The 22133-nt window shown below is 47.9% G+C and overlaps 1 long non-coding RNA gene across 6 annotated transcripts; it reads right to left on the bottom strand.

The window, feature by feature from the left end:
* Window positions 1–13999: 13999 nt before the first annotated feature.
* Window positions 14000–21997, bottom strand: LOC113299977. 6 transcript variants are annotated; one of them, XR_003335323.1, is made up of 8 exons: window positions 21548–21997; window positions 21372–21449; window positions 21159–21265; window positions 20857–20950; window positions 20467–20505; window positions 19778–19996; window positions 19558–19672; window positions 14001–19436 (listed from the first exon to the last, which is right to left on the bottom strand). It is a non-coding gene; the product is annotated as an uncharacterized LOC113299977 (long non-coding RNA). The 6 variants fall into 6 exon arrangements; XR_003335325.1 differs by having other exon boundaries at window positions 14001–19308; XR_003335321.1 differs by having other exon boundaries at window positions 14000–19672; window positions 20304–20505.
* Between the last annotated feature and the right edge of the window lie 136 nt (window positions 21998–22133).

Here is a 22133-nt window from a genome sequence, read left to right as displayed (position 1 = left end):
CGAATTTTTCAGTCAATCAGGCGCCTTTGGCGGTCCCGAGACCTTTTGTGAATTTGTCAGTCAATCAGGCGCCTTTGGCGGTCCCGAGTCCTTTTGTGAATTTGTCAGTCAATCAGACGCCTTTGGCGGTCCCGAGACCTTTTGTGAATTTGTCAGTCAATCTTTTGTGAATTTATCAGTCAATCAGGCGCCTTCGGCGGTCCAGAGACCTTTTGTGAATTTGTCAGTCAATCAGGCGCCTTCGGCTGCCCCGAGACCTTTTGTGAACTTGTCAGTCAGGCGCCTTTGGCGGTCCTGAGACCTTTTGTGAACTTGTCAGTCAGTCAGGCGCCTTCGGCTGTCCTGAGACCTTTTGTGAATTTTTCAGTCAATCAGGCGCCTTTGGTTGTCCCGAGACCTTTTGTGAATTTTTCAGTCAATCAGGCGCCTTTGGCGGTCCCGAGACCTTTTGTGAATTTTTCAGTCAGTCAGGCGCCTTTGGCTGCCCGGAGACCTTTTGTGAACTTCTCAGTCAATCAGGCGCCTTTGGCTGTCCGGAGACCTTTTGTGAATTTTTCAGTCAATCAGGCGCCTTTGGCGGTCCTGGGACCTTTTGTGAATTTGTCAGTCAACCAGGCGCCTTTGGCGGTCCCGGGACCTTTTGTGAATTTGTCAGTCAACCAGGCGCCTTTGGCTGCCCGGAGAACTTTTGCGAATTTGTCAGTCAATCAGGCGCCTTCGGCGGTCCTGGGACCTTTTGTGAATTTGCCAGTCAATCAGGCGCCTTCGGCGGTCCTGGGACCCTTTGTGAATTTGTCAGTCAACCAGGCGCCTTCGGCTGCCCTGGGACCTTTTGTGAATTTGTCAGTCAACCAGGCGCCTTCGGCTGCCCTGGGACCTTTTGTGAATTTGTCAGTCAACCAGGCGCCTTTGGCGGTCCTAAGTCCTTTTGTGAATTTGTCAGTCAATCAGGCGCCATTAGCTATCGTGAGACCTTTTGTGAATTTATCAGTCAATCAGGCGCCTTTGGCGGTCCTGAAACCTTTTGTGAATTTGTCAATCAATCAGCCACCTTCGATCCTGAGACCTTTAGTGAATTTTTCAGTCAATCAGGCGCCTTTGGCGGTCCCGAGACCTTTTATGAATTTTTCAGTCAATCAGGCGCCTTTGGCGGTCCCGAGACCTTTTGTGAATTTTTCAGTCAATCAGGCGCCTTTGGCGGTCCCGAGACCTTTTGTGAATTTTTCAGTCCATCAGGCGCCTTTGGCGGTCCCGAGACCTTTTGTGAATTTTTCAGTCAATCAGGCGCCTTTGGCGGTCCCGAGACCTTTTGTGAATTTTTCAGTCAATCAGGCGCCTTTGGCGGTCCCGAGACCTTTTGTGAATTTTTCAGTCAATCAGGCGCCTTTGGCGGTCCCGAGACCTTTTATGAATTTTTCAGTCAATCAGGCGCCTTTGGCGGTCCCGAGACCTTTTGTGAATTTTTCAGTCAATCAGGCGCCTTTGGCGGTCCCGAGACCTTTTGTGAATTTTTCAGTCAGTCATGCGCCTTTGGCGGTCCCGAGTCCTTTTGCTAACTTCTCAGTCATTCAGGCGCCTTTGGCTGTCCGGAGACCTTTTGTGAAATTTTCAGTCAATCCGGCGCCTTTGGCTGCCCTAGGACCTTTTGTGAATTTGTCAGTCAACCAGGCGCCTTTGGCGGTCCCGGGACCTTTTGTGAATTTGTCAGTCAACCAGGCGCCTTTGGCTGCCCGGAGACCTTTTGTGAATTTGTCAGTCAATCAGGCGCCTTCGGCGGTCCCGAGACCTTTTGTGAATTTTTCAGTCAATCAGGCGCCTTTGGCGGTCCCGAGACCTTTTGTGAATTTTTCAGTCAGTCAGGCGCCTTTGGCGGTCCCGAGACCTTTTGTGAACTTCTCAGTCAGTCATGCGCCTTTGGCTGTTCGGAGACCTTTTGTGAAATTTGTCAGTCAACCAGGCGCCTACGGCTGCGCTGGGACCTTTTGTGAATTTGTCAGTCAACCAGGCGCCTACGACGGTCCTGGGACCTTTTGTGAATTTGTCAGTCAATCAGGCGCCTTCGGCTGCCCTGTGACCTTTTGTGAATTTGTCAGTCAATCAGGCGCCTTCGGCTGCCCTGGGACCTTTTGTGAATTTGTCAGTCAATCAGACGCCTTCGGCGGTCCTTGGACCTTTTGTGAATTTGTCAGTCAATCAGGCGCCTTCGGCTGCCCTGGGACCTTTTGTGAATTTGTCAGTCAATCAGGCGCCTTCGGCGGTCCTGAGACCTTTTGTGAATTTGTCAGTCAATCAGGCGCCTTCGGCGGTCCTGAGTCCTTTTGTGAATTTGTCAGTCAATCAGGCGCCATTGGCTATCCTGAGACCTTTTGTGAATTTATCAGTCAATCAGGCGCCTTTGGCGGTCCTGAAACCTTTTGTGAATTTGTCAATCAATCAGGCACCTTCGATCCTGAGACCTTTTGTGAATTTGTCAGTCAATCAGGCGCCTTCGGCTACCCTGAGACCTTTTGTGAATTTGTCGGTCAATCAGGCGCCTTTAGCGGTCCCGAGACCTTTTGTGAATTTGTCGGTCAATCAGGCGCCTTTGGCGGTCCCGAGACCTTTTGCGAATTTGTCGGTCAATCAGGCGCCTTTGGGGGTCCCGAGACCTTTTGCGAATTTGTCGGTTAATCAGGCGCCATTGGCGGTCCCGAGACCTTTTGCGAATTTTTCGGTCAGTCACGCGCCTTTGGCGGTCCCGAGACCTTTTGCGAATTTTTCAGTCAATCAGGCGCCTTTGGCGGTCCCGAGTCCTTTTGCGAATTTGTCAGTCAATCAGGCGCTTTTGGCGGTCCCGAGACCTTTTGTGAATTTGTCAGTCAATCTTTTGTGAATTTGTCAGTCAATCAGGCGCCTTTGGCGGTCCCGAGACCTTTTATGAATTTGTCACTCAATCAGGCGCCTTTGGCTGTCCCGAGACCTTTTGTGAACTTGTCAGTCAGTCAGGCGCCTTCGGCTGTCCGGAGACCTTTTAAGAATTTTTCAGTCAATCAGGCGCCTTTGGCGTTCCCGAGACCTTTTGTGAATTTTTCGGTCAATAAGGCGCCTTTGGCGGTCCCGAGACCTTTTGCGAATTTTTCAGTCAATCAGGCGCCTTTGGCTGTCCCGAAACCTTTTGTGAATTTTTCAGTCAATCAGGCGCCTTTGGCGGTCCCGAGACCTTTTGTGAATTTTTCAGCCAATCTTTTGTGAATTTATCAGTCAATCAGGCGCCTTCGGCGGTCCCGAGACCTTTTGTGAATTTGTCAGTCAATCAGGCGCCTTCGGCTGCCCCGAGACCTTTTGTGAACTTGTAGTCAGTTAGGCGCCTTCGGTCCTGAGACCTTTTGTGAACTTGTCAGTCAGTCAGTCAGACGCCTTCGCTGTCCTGAGACCTTTGTGAATTTTTCAGTCAATCAGGCGCCTTTGCTGTCTCGAGAACTTTGTGAATTTTTCAGTCAATCAGGCGCCTTTGGAGGTCCCGGACCTTTGTGAATTTTTTCCGAGACCTTTTGTGAACTTCTCAGTCAGTCAGGCGACTTTGGCTGTCCGGAGACCTTTTGTGAAATTTTCAGTCAATCAGGCGCCTTTGGCTGTCCCGAGACCTTTTGTGAACTTGTCAGTCAGTCAGGCGCCTTCGGCGGTCCCGAGACCTTTTGTGAACTTGTCAGTCAGTCAGGCGCCTTCGGCTGTCCTGAGATTTTGTGAATTTTTCAGTCACTCAGGCGCTTTTGGCTCTCCCGAGACCTTTTGTGAATTTTTCAGTCAATCAGGCGCCTTTGGCGTCCCGAGACCTTTGTGAATTTTTCAGTCAGTCAGGCGCCTTTGGCTGTCCCGATACCTTTTGTGAACTTGTCAGTCAGTCAGGCGCTTCGGCTGTCCCGAGACCTTTTGTGAACTTGTCAATCAGTCAGGCGCCTTCGGCTGTCCGGAGACCTTTTGTGAATTTTTCAGTCAATCAGGCGCCTTTGGCGGTCCCGAGACGTTTTGTGAATTTGTCAGTCAATCAGGCGCCTTTGGCTGCCCTGAGACCTTTTGTGAATTTGTCTGTCAACCAGGCGCCTTTGGCGTTCCTGGGACCTTTTGTGAATTTGTCAGTCAATCAGGCGCCTTCGGCTGCCCTGGGACCTTTTGTGAATTTGTCAGTCAATCAGGCGCCTTTGGCGGTCCCGGGACCTTTTGTGAATTTGTCAGTCAACCAGGCGCCATTGGCGGTCCCGGGACCTTTTGTGAATTTGTCAGTCAACCAGGCGCCTTTGGCTGCCCGGAGACCTTTTGTGAATTTGTCAGTCAATCAGGCGCCTTCGGCGGTCCTGAGACCTTTTGTGAATTTTTCAGTCAATCAGGCGCCTTTGGCGTTCCCGAGACCTTTTGTGAATTTTTCGGTCAATCAGGCGCCTTTGGCGGTCCCGAGACCTTTTGCGAATTTTTCAGTCAATCAGGCGCCTTTGGTTGTCCCGAAACCTTTTGTGAATTTTTCAGTCAATCAGGCGCCTTCGCCTGCCCCGAGACCTTTTGTGAACTTGTAAGTCAGTTAGGCGCCTTCGGCGGTCCTGAGACCTTTTGTGAACTTGTCAGTCAGTCAGTCAGACGCCTTCGGCTGTCCTGAGACCTTTTGTGAATTTTTCAGTCAATCAGGCGCCTTTGGCTGTCCCGAGACCTTTTGTGAATTTTTCAGTCAATCAGGCGCCTTTGGCGGTCCCGAAACCTTTTGTGAATTTTTCAGTCAGTCAGGCGCCTTTGGCGGTCCCGAGACCTTTTGTGAACTTCTCAGTCAGTCAGGCGCCTTTGGCTGTCCGGAGACCTTTTGTGAAATTTTCAGTCAATCAGGCGCCTTTGGCTGCCCTGGGACCTTTTGTGAATTTGTCAGTCAACCAGGCGCCTTTGGCGGTCCCGGGACCTTTTGTGAATTTGTCAGTCAACCAGGCGCCTTTGGCTGCCCGGAGACCTTTTGTGAATTTTTCAGTCAATTAGGCGCCTTTGGCGGTCCCGAGACCTTTTGTGAATTTGTCAGTCACTCAGGCGCCTTCGGCTGCCCCGAGACCTTTTGTGAACTTGTAAGTCAGTTAGGCGCCTTCGGCGGTCCTGAGACCTTTTGTGAACTTGTCAGTCAGTCAGTCAGACGCCTTCGGCTGTCCTGAGACCTTTTGTGAATTTTTCAGTCAATCAGGCGCCTTTGGCTGTCCCGAGACCTTTTGTGAATTTTTCAGTCAATCAGGCGCCTTTGGCGGTCCCGAGACCTTTTGTGAATTTTTCAGTCAGTCATGCGCCTTTGGCGGTCCCGAGTCCTTTTGCTAACTTCTCAGTCAGTCAGGCGCCTTTGGCTGTCCGGAGACCTTTTGTGAAATTTTCAGTCAATCCGGCGCCTTTGGCTGCCCTAGGACCTTTTGTGAATTTGTCAGTCAACCAGGCGCCTTTGGCGGTCCCGGGACCTTTTGTGAATTTGTCAGTCAACCAGGCGCCTTTGGCTGCCCGGAGACCTTTTGTGAATTTGTCAGTCAATCAGGCGCCTTCGGCGGTCCCGAGACCTTTTGTGAATTTTTCAGTCAATCAGGCGCCTTTGGCGGTCCCGAGACCTTTTGTGAATTTTTCAGTCAGTCAGGCGACTTTGGCGGTCCCGAGACCTTATGTGAACTTCTCAGTCAGTCATGCGCCTTTGGCTGTCCGGAGACCTTTTGTGAAATTTTCAGTCAATCAGGTGCCTTTGGCTGTCCCGAGACCTTTTGTGAACTTGTCAGTCGGTCAGGCGCCTTCGGCGGTCCCGAGACCTTTTGTGAACTTGTCAGTCAGTCAGGCGCCTTCGGCTGTCCCGAGACCTTTTGTGAATTTTTCAGTCACTCAGGCGCTTTTGGCTGTCTCGAGACCTTTTGTGAATTTTTCAGTCAATCAGGCGCCTTTGGCGGTCCCGAGACCTTTTGTGAATTTTTCAGTCAGTCAGGCGCCTTCGGCTGTCCGGAGACCTTTTGTGAATTTTTCAGTCAATCAGGCGCCTTTGGCGGTCCCGAGACCTTTTGTGAATTTGTAAGTCAATCAGGCGCCTTTGGCGGTCCCGAGACCTTTTGTGAATTTGTCAGTCAATCAGGCGCCTTTGGCTGCCCTGGGACCTTTTGTGAATTTGTCTGTCAACCAGGCGCCTTTGGATGCCCTGGGACCTTTTGTGAATTTGTCAGTCAATCAGGCGCCTTCGGCTGCCCTGAGACCTTTTGTGAATTTGTCAGTCAATCAGGCGCCTTTGGCTTCCCTGAGATATTTTTTGAATTTGTCAGTCAATCAGGCGCCTTTGTCGGTCCGGAGACCTTTTGTGAATTCTTCAATCAATCAGGCGCCTTTGGCGGTCCAGAGACCTTTTGTGAATTTTTCAGTCAATCAGGCGCGTGAATTTGTCAGTCAATCAGGCGTCTTTGGCTGCCCTGAGACCTTTTGTGAATTTGTCAGTCAATCAGGCGCCTTCGGCGGTCCTGAGACCTTTTGTGAATTTGTCAGTCAACCAGGCGCCTTTGGCTGTCCCGAGACCTTTTATGAATTTTTCAGTCAATCAGGCGCCTTTGGCGGTCCCGAGACCTTTTGTGAATTTTTCAGTCAGTCAGGCGCCTTTGGCGGTCCCGAGACCTTTTGTGAACTCCTCAGTCAGTCAGGCGCCTTTGGCTGTCCGGAGACCTTTTGTGAAATTTTCAGTCAATCAGGCGCCTTTGGCGGTCCTGGGACCTTCTGTGAATTTGTCAGTCAACCAGGCGCCTTTGGCGGTCCCGGGACCTTTTGTGAATTTGTCAGTCAATCTTTTGTGAATTTATCAGTCAATCAGGCGCCTTCGGCGGTCCCGAGACATTTTGTGAATTTGTCAGTCAATCAGGCGCCTTCGGCTGCCCCGAGACCTTTTGTGAACTTGTCAGTCAGTCAGGCGCCTTCGGCGGTCCTGAGACCTTTTGTGAACTTGTCAGTCAGTCAGGCGCCTTCGACTGTCCTGAGACCTTTTGTGAATTTTTCAGTCAATCAGGCGCCTTTGGCTGTCCCGAGACCTTTTGTGAATTTTTCAGTCAATCAGGCGCCTTTGGCGGTCCCGAGACCTTTTGTGAATTTTTCAGTCAGTCAGGCGCCTTTGGCGGTACCGAGACCTTTTGTGAACTTCTCAGTCAGTCAGGCGTCTTTGGCTGTCCGGAGACCTTTTGTGAAATTTTCAGTCAATCAGGCGCCTTTGGCGGTCCTGGGACCTTTTGTGAATTTGTCAGTCAACCAGGCGCCTTTGGCGGTCCCGGGACCTTTTGTGAATTTGTCAGTCAACCAGGCGCCTTTGGCGGTCCCGGGACCTTTTGTGAATTTGTCAGTCAATTTTGTGAATTTATCAGTCAATCAGGCGCCTTCGGCGGTCCCGAGACCTTTTGTGAATTTGTCAGTCAATCAGGCGCCTTCGGCTGTCCCGAGACCTTTTGTGAATTTATCAGTCAATCAGGCGCCTTTGGCTGTCCCGAGACCTTTTGTGAATTTTTCAGTCAATCAGGCGCCTTTGGCGGTCTCGAGACCTTTTGTGAATTTTTCAGTCAGTCATGCGCCTTTGGCGGTCCCGAGACCTTTTGTGAACTCCTCAGTCAGTCAGGCGCCTTTGGATGTCCGGAGACCTTTTGTGAAATTTTCAGTCAATCAGGCGCCTTTGGCGGTCCTGGGACCTTCTGTGAATTTGTCAGTCAACCAGGCGCCTTTGGCGGTCCCGGGACCTTTTGTGAATTTGTCAGTCAACCAGGCGCCTTTGGCTGCCCGGAGACCTTTTGTGAATTTGTCAGTCAATCAGGCGCCTTCGGCGGTCCCGAGACCTTTTGTGAATTTTTCAGTCAATCAGGCGCCTTTGGCGGTCCCGAGACCTTTTGTGTTTTTCAGTCAGTCAGGCGACTTTGGCGGTCCCGAGACCTTTTGTGAACTTCTCAGTCAGTCATGCGCCTTTGGCTGTCCGGAGACCTTTTGTGAAATTTTCAGTCAATCAGGTGCCTTTGGCTGTCCCGAGACCTTTTGTGAACTTGTCAGTCGGTCAGGCGCCTTCGGCGGTCCCGAGACCTTTTGTGAACTTGTCAGTCAGTCAGGCGCCTTCGGCTGTCCCGAGACCTTTTGTGAATTTTTCAGTCACTCAGGCGCTTTTGGCTGTCGAGACCTTTTGTGAATTTTTCAGTCAATCAGGCGCCTTTGGCGGTCCCGAGACTTTTGTGAATTTTTCAGTCAGTCAGGCGCCTTCGGCTGTCCGGAGACCTTTGTGAATTTTCAGTCAATCAGGCGCCTTTGGCGGTCCCGAGACCTTTTGTGAATTTGTAAGTCAATCAGGCGCCTTTGGCGGTCCCGAGACCTTTTGTGAATTTGTCAGTCAATCAGGCGCCTTTGGCTGCCCTGGGACCTTTTGTGAATTTGTCTGTCAACCAGGCGCCTTTGGATGCCCTGGGACCTTTTGTGAATTTGTCAGTCAATCAGGCGCCTTCGGCTGCCCTGAGACCTTTTGTGAATTTGTCAGTCAATCAGGCGCCTTTGGCTTCCTGAGATATTTTTTGAATTTGTCAGTCAATCAGGCGCCTTTGTCGGTCCGGAGACCTTTTGTGAATTCTTCATCAATCAGGCGCCTTTGGCGGTCCAGACCTTTTGTGAATTTTTCAGTCAATCAGGCGCGTGAATTGTCAGTCAATCAGGCGTTTGGCTGCCCTGAGACCTTTTGTGAATTGTCAGTCATCAGGCGCCTTCGGGGTCCTGAGACCTTTTTGTGAATTGTCAGTCAACCAGGCGCCTTTGGCTGTCCCGAGACCTTTTATGAATTTTTCAGTCATCAGGCGCCTTTGGCGGTCCCGAGACCTTTTGTGAATTTTTCAGTCAGTCAGGCGCCTTTGGCGGTCCCGAGACCTTTTGTGAACTCCTCAGTCAGTCAGGCGCCTTTGGCTGTCCGGAGACCTTTTGTGAAATTTTCAGTCAATCAGGCGCCTTTGGCGGTCCTGGGACCTTCTGTGATTTGTCAGTCAACCAGGCGCCTTGCGGTCCCGGGACCTTTTGTGAATTTGTCAGTCAATCTTTTGTGAATTTATCAGTCAATCAGGCGCCTTCGGCGGTCCAGAACATTTGTGAATTTGTCAGTCAATCAGGCGCCTTCGGCTGCCCCGAGACCTTTTGTGAACTTGTCAGTCAGTCAGGCGCCTTCGGCGGTCCTGAGACCTTTTGTGAACTTGTCAGTCAGTCAGGCGCCTTCGACTGTCCTGAGACCTTTGTGAATTTTTCAGTCAATCAGGCGCCTTTGGCTGTCCCGAGACCTTTTGTGAATTTTTCAGTCAATCAGGCGCCTTTGGCGGTCCCGAGACCTTTTGTGAATTTTTCAGTCAGTCAGGCGCCTTTGGCGGTACCGAGACCTTTTGTGAACTTCTCAGTCAGTCAGGCGTCTTTGGCTGTCCGGAGACCTTTTGTGAAATTTTCAGTCAATCAGGCGCCTTTGGCGGTCCTGGGACCTTTTGTGAATTTGTCAGTCAACCAGGCGCCTTTGGCGGTCCCGGGACCTTTTGTGAATTTGTCAGTCAACCAGGCGCCTTTGGCGGTCCCGGGACCTTTTGTGAATTTGTCAGTCAATCTTTTGTGAATTTATCAGTCAATCAGGCGCCTTCGGCGGTCCCGAGACCTTTTGTGAATTTGTCAGTCAATCAGGCGCCTTCGGCTGTCCCGAGACCTTTTGTGAATTTATCAGTCAATCAGGCGCCTTTGGCTGTCCCGAGACCTTTTGTGAATTTTTCAGTCAATCAGGCGCCTTTGGCGGTCTCGAGACCTTTTGTGAATTTTTCAGTCAGTCATGCGCCTTTGGCGGTCCCGAGACCTTTTGTGAACTCCTCAGTCAGTCAGGCGCCTTTGGATGTCCGGAGACCTTTTGTGAAATTTTCAGTCAATCAGGCGCCTTTGGCGGTCCTGGGACCTTCTGTGAATTTGTCAGTCAACCAGGCGCCTTTGGCGGTCCCGGGACCTTTTGTGAATTTGTCAGTCAATCTTTTGTTAATTTATCAGTCAATCAGGCGCCTTCGGCGGTCCCGAGACCTTTTGTGAATTTGTCAGTCAATCAGGCGCCTTCGGCTGCCCCGAGACCTTTTGTGAACTTGTCAGTCAGTCAGGCGCCTTCGGCTGTCCTGAGACCTTTTGTGAATTTTTCAGTCAATCAGGCGCCTTTGGCTGTCCCGAGACCTTTTGTGAATTTTTCAGTCAATCAGGCGCCTTTGGCGGTCCCGAGACCTTTTGTGAACTTCTCAGTCAGTCAGGCGCCTTTGGCGGTACCGAGACCTTTTGTGAACTTCTCAGTCAGTCAGGCATCTTTGGCTGTCCGGGGACCTTTTGTGAAATTTTCAGTCAACCAGGCGCCTTTGGCGGTCCCGGGACCTTTTGTGAATTTGTCAGTCAACCAGGCGCCTTTGGCTGCCCGGAGACCTTTTGTGAATTTGTCAGTCAACCAGGCGCCTTCGGCTGCCCGGAGACCTTTTGTGAATTTGTCAGTCAATCAGGCGCCTTCGGCGGTCCTGGGACCTTTTGTGAATTTGTCAGTCAACCAGGCGCCTTCGGCTGCCCTGGGACCTTTTGTGAATTTGTCAGTCAACCAGGCGCCTACGGAGGTCCTGGGACCTTTTGTGAATTTTTCAGTCAGGCGCCTTCGGCGGTCCGGAGACCTTTTGTGAATTTTTCAGTCAGTCAGGCGCCTTCGGCTGTCCGGAGACCTTTTGTGAATTTTTCAGTCAATCAGGCGCCTTTGGCGGTCCCGAGACCTTTTGTGAATTTGTCAGTCAATCAGGCGCCATTGGCTGCCCTGAGACCTTTTGTGAATTTGTCTGTCAACCAGGCGCCTTTGGCGGTCCTGGGACCTTTTGTGAATTTGTCAGTCAATCAGGCGCCTTCGGCGGTCCTGGGACCTTTTGTGAATTTTTCAGTCAATCAGGCGCCTTCGGTTGCCCTGTGACCTTTCGTGAATTTGTCAGTCAACCAGGCGCCTTCGGCTGCCCTGGGACCTATTGTAAATTTGTCAGTCAATCAGGCGCCTTCGGCTGCCCTGGGACCTTTTGTGAATTTGTCAGTCAATCAGGCGCCTTCGGCGGTCCTGGGACCTTTTGTGAATTTGTCAGTCAATCTTTTGTGAATTTGTCAGTCAGGCGCCTTCGTCTGTCCGGAGACTTTTTGTGAATTTTTCAGTCAATCTTTTGTGAATTTGTCAGTCAATCTTTTGTGAATTTGTCAGTCAATCAGGAGCCTTTGGCGGTCCCGAGACCTTTTGTGAATTTGTCACTCAATCAGGCGCCTTTGGCGGTCCCGAGACCTTTTGTGAACTTGTCAGTCAGTCAGGCGCCTTCGGCTGTCCGGAGACCTTTTAAGAATTTTTCAGTCAATCAGGCGCTTTTGGCGGTCCCGAGACCTTTTGTGAATTTTTCGGTCAATCAGGCGCCTTTGGCGGTCCCGAGACCTTTTGCGAATTTTTCAGTCAATCAGGCCCCTTTGGCTGTCCCGAGACCTTTTGTGAAATTTTAAGTCAGTCAGGCGCCTTTGGCTGTCTCGAGACCTTTTGTGAACTTGTCAGTCAATCAGGCGCCTTCGGCTGCCCTGTGACCTTTTGTGAATTTGTCAGTCAATCATGCGCCTTTGGCGGTCCCGAGACCTTTTGTGAATTTGTCAGTCAATCAGGCGCCTTTGGCTGCCCTGAGACCTTTTGTGAATTTTTCTGTCAACCAGGTGCCTTCGGCGATCCTGGGACCTTTTGTGAATTTGTCAGCCAATCAGGCGCCTTCGGCTGCCCTGAGACCTTTTGTGAATTTGTCAGTCAATCAGGCGCCTTTGGCTTCCCTGAGATATTTTGTGAATTTGTCAGTCAATCAGGCGCCTTTGTCGGTCCGGAGACCTTTTGTGAATTTTTCAATCAATCAGGCGCATTTGGCTGTCCCGAGACCTTTTGTGAATTTTTCAGTCAATCAGGCGCGTGAATTTGTCAGTCAATCAGGCGCCTTTGGCTGCCCTGAGACATTTTGTGAATTTGTCAGTCAATCAGGCGCCTTCGGCGGTGCTGAGACCTTTTGTGAATTTGTCAGTCAACCAGGCGCCTTCGGCGGTCCCGGGACCTTTTTTGAATTTGTCAGTCAACCAGGCACCTTCGGCGGTCCCGGGACCTTTTGTGAATTTGTCAGTCAACCAGGCGCCTTCGGCGGTCCCGGGACCTTTTGTGAATTTGTCAGTCAACCAGGCGCCTTCGGCTGCCCTGGGACCTTTTGTGAATTTATCAGTCAATCAGGCGCCTTCGGCTGCCCTGGGACCTTTTGTGAATTTGTCAGTCAATCAGGCGCCTTTGGCTTCCCTGAGATATTTTGTGAATTTGTCAGTCAATCAGGCGCCTCCGTCGGTCCGGAGACCTTTTGTGAATTTTTCAATCAATCAGGCGCTTTTGGCGGTCCCGAGACCTTTTGTGAATTTTTCAGTCAATCAGGCGCGTGAATTTGTCAGTCAATCAGGCGCCTTTGGCTGCCCTGAGACCTTTTGTGAATTTGTCAGTCAATCAGGCGCATTTGGCTGCCCTGAGACCTTTTGTGAATTTGTCAGTCAATCAGGCGTCTTTGGCTGTCCTGAAACCTTTTGTGAATTTTTCAGTCAACCAGACGCCTTTGGTTGTCCTGAGACCTTTTGTGAATACACCACTTTCATCAACTTACTTTTATTGCTTAAGACGGATGTTTACATGGTGTGGCTTATGCGTAGAATTTTTTCAACCACTTGCCATTGGTAGGCGTTTTAACCTTGGTTCTATTCATGCGTCGATGCTTATAGTATCCGCTTTCTGCCACTTTCCTTATCGTGAACGGGTCCTCCTGATTTGCAGCGAACTTGCCGGCACCGGCATTTCTTTGTACGTGTGGGGGGATTTTTAAGACCAACTCGTCCACCTTGAACATTCTCTCCTTTACGCTCTGGTTATAGTAGTTCACTGCGCGTCTCCGATAAGCTTCTACGAATCTTTCCGCTCGTGTTCTTCTTTCCTCTATGGTGTCTAAATGAGCGAAGCGGCTTACTTCATCTGGTGTGGTGTGGTGTGGCTATCCATTGCTACTCTTGCAGATGTAATCGCAATTTTTGCGGGTACGATTGCATCTTCTCCATAGACTAGCGAACAAGGTGATGCTCCCGTTGAGCTGTGCTTAGAAATCCTTTATTCCCGGAGTGCCAATGGCAACTGCTCATGCCATTCCCTAAGGTGATCATACACTGTTCTGCTAAGGATACGGATGAGCGTTTTATTTGTTGCTTCCGCCTGCCCATTCCCTTTGGGGTAATAAGGGGTTGACGTGTGAAGCCTTGTGTTGTATTGGCGGAGCAGGTCGATCACGTCCTTGTTCACAAACGACTTCGCGTTATCTGCCCTGATTATCATGGGCGCGCCGAACCTACAAATGATGTGCTCTTTAATGAATGTGGCTATTGTAGCACCCGCGTAATCTTTGAGGGGTATTGCTTCGACACACTTGGACGCGTACCCAGTGGCGGTTATTATGTATTTATGACGTTTCGAGGATGTTGGGTTGATCGGCCCTATGAGATCGAGCCCCTAACTGTGGAACGACCAGGGAGTTACTATGATATGCAACAAGGCATGCGGCGCTTGGATCAAATTCCATGTGTTTGGCAGTGTAAGCATTTTCGGACGTGTTCCGCGGTATCACCTTCCATGATTGGCCAGTAAAAACCCCCTTCATAAAGATGTAAGAACAACTTCAGCATCCCTTGATCTTCTGTATCGTGGGATCGGGTCTAGGGCTGCACATAACCGACTCGACCCGTCGACCCGACCCACACCCGTCGAAAAATACCCGTACCCGAACCGACCCACCTAGGTATGGGTCGACTATGGGTGAGGCACGTGAAAACCCATCGTATGTTGGGTCGGTTGCGGGTAGGAACTTCCTTCACCCGAACCGACCCACCAACCCGCCCAATATTCCCTAGCATGCTAGCCCTTAGATTTTCTATCCTAGAATGAATCTCAGCAATTGGATTGAAAAAATAAAATACCTAACCCTAACTAAGCATCGCACTCGCAGCCCACACCTATCACTTCGGCATCTTCTTCTCTCCTTCTCAGAAACAGAGTCACGGAGACTCTTCTTCCCTAAATTGATTAATGGCTGCTTCATCAGCTGATCAGCATGCCTCGTCGGAAATGGTTTATCCACCCCTAGTAGTAAATTAGGTGTTAACAAAGAAGTTTATGGAAAATATTTGTCTCCTTCATTTTTAAGTAACTTTAATTTTCTACACTTGAATTTTGTAATTCTTCATGAATCATGATACAAGTAATTTGCAAGTTATGACGGGTAACCCACCACCCGACCCGACCCAACCCGCCTTATTCTGGGTCGGGTGAAAAGCGACCCATTGTTATGGTGGGTCGGTTGCGGGTGAAAAGTTCAATTACCCACCAGCAGTGGGTCGGGTGGTGGGTGAGGCCAAACCCGACCCAACCCGACCCATGTGCAGCCCTAATCGGGTCATGACTTCAGCTGCTTCCTGATTCGACAGACACCGTAGCGCGGTGTTACCATAACTTCTGCGATAAAGGATACCTTCGTGTATGAAGAAACGCGCTGCCTTCTTTTGGATCTTTAGGGTTGTCTGCCTGTCACTGGGTAGCTTCCTGTGTTGGATGAAATCAATGTAAGGCCATCTCTAGTCTACTTCTTTGACTGTGCAGACTTCTGCGAGTTGCGGCGGAGCTTGGAAATCGGCGCAACTATCTTGGAGTGTTACCGCTTGAGCTGACATGTTTGGCCAATATACGCCCAACCTTTGAGGCTTTCTGTAGAGGTGAACAACGCCGGTCTGCCCACATGTTTCCGCGTGTAATTCTTGGAGTAACTTTTCCCCTTCTCTTTTATTTACACATCTCGCAAGGGACCCTCCGGTTGCTCTGTAGTACAGGGCTCCTTGGATCATTACAAACTGCTTCAAGGCCTGGGTAGGAATCACCCACTCTTCGTTCATTCGAGTCAAGTCTTCAATGTACACCTGCCTCCAGTCGTCCGCCTCTTTGAAGGACAAGTCTTCTTTCCAAGTGTTGGACAACTCTTTTCTTCGTATCGTGACTGTACCCTCCTCTTCACCATTTAATTGTACCTTACTTGCCGGGGTCGCCAGGGCATCCGCATGTTTGTTTCCCTGCCGGTATGGTCCAAAGTCGACCCTGTTTGACTCATCATCCTTTGGGCTTCCGCCCAGTAGGGGGCTAAGTGATTCGTTACGAGTCGAGAATCGCCTTTGACTTATACGCTCCCCAGATTAAGCTCTTTTGTCATTCGAAGTCCTAAAATCAAAGCTTCGTACTCCGCGACATTATTACTGCACGGAAAATCCAGTTTGAAAGAGTACGAGAGCAATTCTCCTCGCGGAGCTTCGAAGACTACTCCTGCTCCTCCTACAGTACCGTAGGAGGACCGTCAAAGAACATGGTCCAAGGTTTGTCGACGTCCGCGGCCGCCCCACAAAAGGTACATCTTTCTTCAGTAAGGGAAGGAATGCGGTCATTCAGCTGCGTTAAACCGGGTACGAAGTGTCGTATATACGATACTAGTCCTATGAAAGTCTGTAGCTCTTTTGTGTTCGCTGGCGGAGCCATCGTCGTGATCGCTTCAACTTTGCGCGGGTCTACTTGGATTCCCTAACTGGTCACCACGAATCCCAAGAATTTTCCTGATGCGACCCAAAAGGCGCACTTGAGGAGGTTCATTTTGAGTTTGAACTTCTTGCAACTTTTGAAGGCCGTCTTCAGGTGAGAGATGTGATCCTCGGCTTCTTGTGTTTTAACCACGATGTCATCAACGTACACTTTTACCGTCCGATGCAACAGATCGTGAAATATGGACGTTGGTACATGGAACCAGCATTCTTCAGAGCAAATGGCATCACTACATAGTAAAAATTGTCATATGGAGTTTGGAATGCGGTCTTTTTTGCATTCACAGGATCTATCTTTACTTGGTTGTATCCGCTGAAGCCATCCGTGAAGGAGTACCTTTTTTTCTTTCCGGTCGCATCGAGCGTCATGTCGATGTTTGGTAGCGGGAAGTCGTCCTTCGGGCAAGCGTGGTTCAGGTCTCTATAATCCACGCAACACCTGATTCTCCCATTCTTCTTGGTTACTGGCACGATGTTGGAGAGCCAAGTAGTGTGCTGGATAGGCTTGATAAACTTGGATCTAAGTAATCGTTCACACTTCTTCCTTTATCGCGAGAGCAGTGGTCCTGGGAAATTCCATGCTCCTTTGTTTCACAAGTTTTAATTCAGGTGATACCCCGAGGTTGTGGACAACCAGGTTGCTATCCAGACCCGGCATTTCGTCGTAGTCGTAGGCGAAGACATCTTTGTAATCCTTAAGCAGCGCGATCAGGGCCTCCTCTCTTCTCTGTTTAAGTTCTTACTTATCATGATCGGGTGCTTGTCTCATTGCGTTCATATGTCTTCTTTCATTCCATCCATAGTGAGATTTCCTGGTGTTCGTTCTTCAGCAGCTTTGGTGGTAGTACCTGTCGATTGGCTTCGGAACTCCTCATCATCGATCGTGTTGTAAGGGAGTTCAGACAAACTTTGTTCGGCGCTTTCATTGGGAGGCTTCGCTTCATTCATTGTCAAGTCAGCGTGATCTAACGTGCTTGCGGGCGCTCCCTCAGTTAATTGCTTCAAGCGGTACACATGTCCCCCATTTGGTTTGGAGAAAAGTTGAAAACTGGGTTGCTCCTCTTGTTTCCTCTTCTTCTCTGCTGGGAACACCAGTCTTGAAGGGCCGAATACGGACTTGGCCGGCTCTGATTTTTCTTCCTCTCCCCATTTTGCTAACGGGGTGAGTTGTGTTTCTGGCACCTCATCTTTCTTTTTCGACTCGTCATAGAAGATTGCATCCGCCATGTATGCTTCCTCCGGATCGAAGGGGTTACTCAAAGCGGGGATTCGGTATTTCTTACCGCCTACGTTAGTCTTTAAACACTGGTGGTACGTTGATGCGACTACCTTATGATTAAGTAGTCATCCTCGCCCTAGTAACACATGGAATGTAGTGTCCTTTTCTAGTACGTAAAATGGTGTTGGCCCTCGGATGGGACCAACCCTCATGACCAAGCTGACGATTCTAATGGCTGTTTGAGCCTGGCCTCCGAACCTTTTCACAGTTGTAGCTCGCATTCTGATGGAAGACCGTTGCAGGCCTAGGACTTCCAGTGTGTGCATCGAGATTAAGTTTAAGGATGCACCCCCATCTATGAAACCCCTCTTTAGCGTTTTCTTGTTGATGTGCACTGTGAGGTACAAGGGTCTGAGGTGTTCTCCCGGATAGCAGATATCTTCATTTGTGAACACAATCGCTTCTTTGGGAGGAGACCACAGGGCCTTCCTGCCTCTATGGTTATAGCCTTGGATGCTTCTCTGATTTGGTCTTCACTGAAACCGAGGGAATCGAAGAATTGTTCAGCTAACACCGTTTTTGCAAACTGGCAAGCCACGCTGTCCGTGTTTGAAAATGCTGGGTTTTCCATCTCGACTTCACATGCTTCTTCCACCTCATCATCCCATGGCTTCCAAACGTCCCCGCTCGGATCGGGGGAGAGCATCATGATTTGGTGTTGAGTCGTTTTGCCGCCTTCTGGGTTGCTCATCTCAATCTCGCCTGTGTCCAACTTTTTCTGGAACATTCTCCGAAGATTGAAGCAGTCGATCGTAGGATGATGTACCCTGCGGTGGTAACGGCAATACCTGGCGTCATTTATGTCAATAGTGTTGGAGTTAGTCTTTGTTGGCGGGAGTTGGATTTCCTTGTTTGCTACCCATTGTTCCAATAATCCCACAATTTGTTCTTTGCTACAGGGCAGGGGTGGTGGAAGCGCATGTGTTCCCCAACCCTCTCGGCTGTTATTTGCACGGGTATTCCTGGGCGTGGTTGAAACGGTGTTCACCGAGTTTCGCCAGACGTAGTCTGAGCTCGGTTCCTCAATGCAGTCGGCGATTCTTGCGGTTGCTTCTTCTAGATCCACAAATGTGGGGAAGCGAAAGTTGACTAGGCTTTTCCTGAAGGATGGGGTCATTCCTCGCACACAAATTTCCGCTAGTGATTCCTCCCCGACATCCTCTCATGGAAATCAAGGGTAAGCAGGCGAAACCTGGCGATGTATTTTCCTATCTCCTTGCCTAGGCGTTGATTGGACTTACTCAAGTCTATTGTTGTGACTTTCCTTTTGGCTGAATAGAATTTTCTGAGGAAGAGTGTGGATATGGTCAACCACGAGCTGATGCTTCCGGACTTTAGGTTATCGTACCAAGTGAAAGTTGTATCAGTTAGCGACTTCAGGAACTCTCTCAAGCATAGTTTCACATCAGTTGCGCAATCATTCATAGCAGATAGGAACCAACTGAGGTGCTTTCTTGCGTTACTTTGACCATTGTAGAACTTGAATTTGGGTGAATTGTAATCCCCCGGGTACTGGTATTCTGTTATTTCAGAGGAGTAAGGACTCGTCACGAAGTTGTAATTGTATTGTTTTACGACCCTGTAGTTCGTCTCTAAGTATCTTGCCATCGCCTCCTGTATCATAGCTACGGGCTCTTCCTCTTCCGCGTTCTTTGTTGTCTCTTTGACGCTCTTCTCGACATTGGCTGCCTTTATGAGTTTTCTCAGTTCTTGTTCCCTTCGTATATGGCCTTCTAGTTCATTCTGCAGTTCCTCGAGGGAAGGTTGGGTGGGTGGCGCCTCCTCGGTTTCCTGTCATTCGTCTTTTTCACGCGTGGCACCTGGTTTTTTCGCTTGTGTGATCGGGTCTGTCACTATTCCTATCCTCTCGCTTTCTTAATTGAGTGGGGGAATCTTTGGGCTCTCTGTCGCGCCTGAGTTAGCGCCTTATGTGTGTGTCATGGTGAGCTAGGCACGAGCCTCCGGGTGTGGTCGCCAAATGTTAAGGAGTGAATTCAGGTTTGAGGTTCTACCGGTCCTAACTAGCCAAATGACCTCACTTTTCTAAGAATAGTAAGAGAGAGTTGTCTTTCCATTGTACCTTGTCCTTCTTTATCTAGACCTTCCAAAAGCCCCATCTTTTCATGACATCATGCCATGTGTCCTAAACTCCCTTAATTACTACTAACGCCATCCCTTCTCTAATGAAACTTCTTTCTTCCTTTTTAATTCCTCCCTTGTCCTTTTCATTTCATGGACACTTTCTTGGTGGACTTGGACTTTAGTCTCCAAGTCCCCATGTCTCATGTTGGGATTGCCTCCCCATTGAGGGCACACGAGCCTCGCTAAGGGATAGTATTTTTCATGTATCAACAATATGCAAGTGAGTTAGGTATAGTGAGACACTGCTGCCAATTGTAACATACGATAACTCTTTTGACTGTCCACCTATAAGAAGAAGGTTGCTTCCATACTTGATTTGCAAAGGCATTACAGAATTGAGGAGCAATGGTTAAATTATTAGATGCAAAACCAATAGACCTATGGATCTTAGGGAAGCAACACATCTTCCGTAGAAATGTTGAAATGCTTACCAGGTTGTAAACTGTTGTAGCAGGTAAAGCTTCCTGAGCGCTGTTGTCGACTAGCTGATCAGATACTTGATGAATTTATAGTTCTCGACGACGCCAGCGATCAAAGATCAAGTACCTGAAATACTAACTCATTATTTTTATCCAGACTCGCCATTGTAATGAACGCTAACAAACAAACAAAGGCATCCAATTCAAAATGTTTATAGTAGAGAGGTCAAACCTTATTAGAACGGCCAGGTATTTGATAGAAACGACAATGATCGAGTATTAAGCTTAATATAGTTGTATTTGCTCGTGAAGTGAAATAGCGTAGTTCTTAGTTGATCCTTGCTAGCTATTTTGTAGCACTTCTCTGCAATTGGGATGAACATAGCAACCTCTTATTCTACTTGCTGATTGAACCATCAGAAGTTTGTAGACAGAAATAAGACTTCATATCCTAAGGATAAGAACCATTAGAAAACAAATATTAGTAAGATATTAAATAAAAACAATAGCACAAGACACTAAGACAAAGACAAAAGGGGAAAGAACAGAGTAAAAATCATGTCAAGAGATGGCAATAACATATTGCCTGTACTAGCCACTTGTATATGAATTAGTAAGGTTGCATACAGTACTTCACAATGACATAAGCTATTAGGACTTCACAATGTGTATAGGTATACAAAGTGTATATATAACAAGACACAAATGCATATAGAGTAGCATATATAAAGAGACATTCGGAAGGTCATAGAGCTTACAAAGATGGGGATGTAAGCTAAACAGAAATATTATCCCAACCTAAACCTACACATACACGAAAGCACAGGTTTTCCAACTCCATATTGTAGTTCTATTAAGTCTTCCAGTCGCAATTCAACTAGCTGTTTTGAATAAGTATTAGAACAGAGTAAGTATCCCCACCTAGCAGGAAGTAATTGTGCAAGCTGCTACAACCAATTCCTACAAACAGAGTAAGTATAAAAACTCAGGGATAACAAACACTTGGATGTATAATGAATTCCATGAGAGTAAAAAGAATTTCATTTTGTTGCAGTGTTTCACAAATAAGTATTAGAATTCAGGGATAACAAGCACTTCAAAGCATTAACCTTACCTGCAAATCCAAATCAAAAGTTGTTAACATTTGCACAACCTTTGAAATTCGGATAACGTGAAAAGGATTCAATGATAAATTGATGCAAGCATACTTAAAGCAAGCAATTCGTGTTGAAAAAGTTAGTCATTCGGTCATATATAATAGTTCATTGAAATTTGAATATTTGCACAATATACCATCCAAAGAAAACTAACCTTTGCAGGTAGTGATTGAATGAAAACATTGATGTCTGCACAATGTTCAACATAAAGCCAAATATGTTGATCAGATGATATTCTTCCTCGCCAGCTGGTAATGCAAATGATAGTTAGACATAACTGAACTAGGACCACCGATATGTAATTCAAGAGCATTTTGAACTTTGAACAAGTATGTTTGAGATAGTAATTACTAAATCATACAATACGAACTTATACTGTGGATCGATATCAATGAAAATATTATGTCCATCAGAATTTTAAATAACTCGAAAATCAAGTTAAAACATATCCTTTACCAGATTAAAATGTGAAGGACACACAAACTACTCCACAGACAATGAAGCTGAGGTCGACTCCCTTGTTAATAAACCCATTGTAGTAATCAGCACACCAATCCAAATTCCTGAAAGGTAAACCAAGATTCGTCAATTCAGATGAGACGACAAATCCAATAAAACAAAATCAAATTCGGAAAACATCATCAATGAATCGGGAGAAGCGAATCTGACCTACATCTGCTCAGCATACAATTTCTTGAGCAACTATTCTTGACCCATATTCTCCATAGCCATGTTAATACCGATATGCTGCAGCGATAAAATTAATAAAATCAATGATGTATAAATTACAATTACAAAGAAAACTGAAACTAGAAAAATTAGGGTTTTGATTTTATGTTTCTTACCGTGCAATTAGCTATTGGTAAATGAAATACTGAGAATCACCCATAACACAGTGAAATCCAACACCAGTTAGGGTTTTCCTTTTGTGCTCTTAATCGATTGACGACCTTGCATATATCTAGAATTGAAAGATTATTGGGTTTTTAAAATTGGAAAAGTTTGGGTTTTTAGAGAGATGATAGATCATGAGGAGATGAAGTAAAGAGTTTATTTAACGATGATGAACATAGTTCAGAAGATGGGGTTTTTCGTTTTGAAGGGTGAGAAAGAAATTTTTGCAGTTATCTTGTGGATTTGTGGAGGAGATGATGCAAAGGATTCAATTTCTCTTGTTGATTCATCTGTTTCCCAATTATTGTTAGAGAGGATGAGATGAAGATGGAGAGAGTCAGAGAGGTTAGTGTTTGCCGTCTATAAGTGGAAAACAAGAAAAAAAGAACGAGATGAGTTTAGGGTAAATGATAGAAGAGATAAAAACGAGGCACGTTTTTCTAGAATGTTTTATAAAAACCAGTCTCTCGGGCCGTCTTACTTGAAGTGGGACCACATAAACAATTCCCCCGGTAGTCTTATTAGAAATCCACGTGG

This window comes from Papaver somniferum, chromosome 7 (assembly GCF_003573695.1).
Source record: "Papaver somniferum cultivar HN1 chromosome 7, ASM357369v1, whole genome shotgun sequence".
NCBI classification, from domain to species: domain Eukaryota; kingdom Viridiplantae; phylum Streptophyta; class Magnoliopsida; order Ranunculales; family Papaveraceae; genus Papaver; species Papaver somniferum.
Note: the sequence above shows the minus strand (reverse complement) of the source record. Positions and strands in the feature narration are given on the sequence as shown.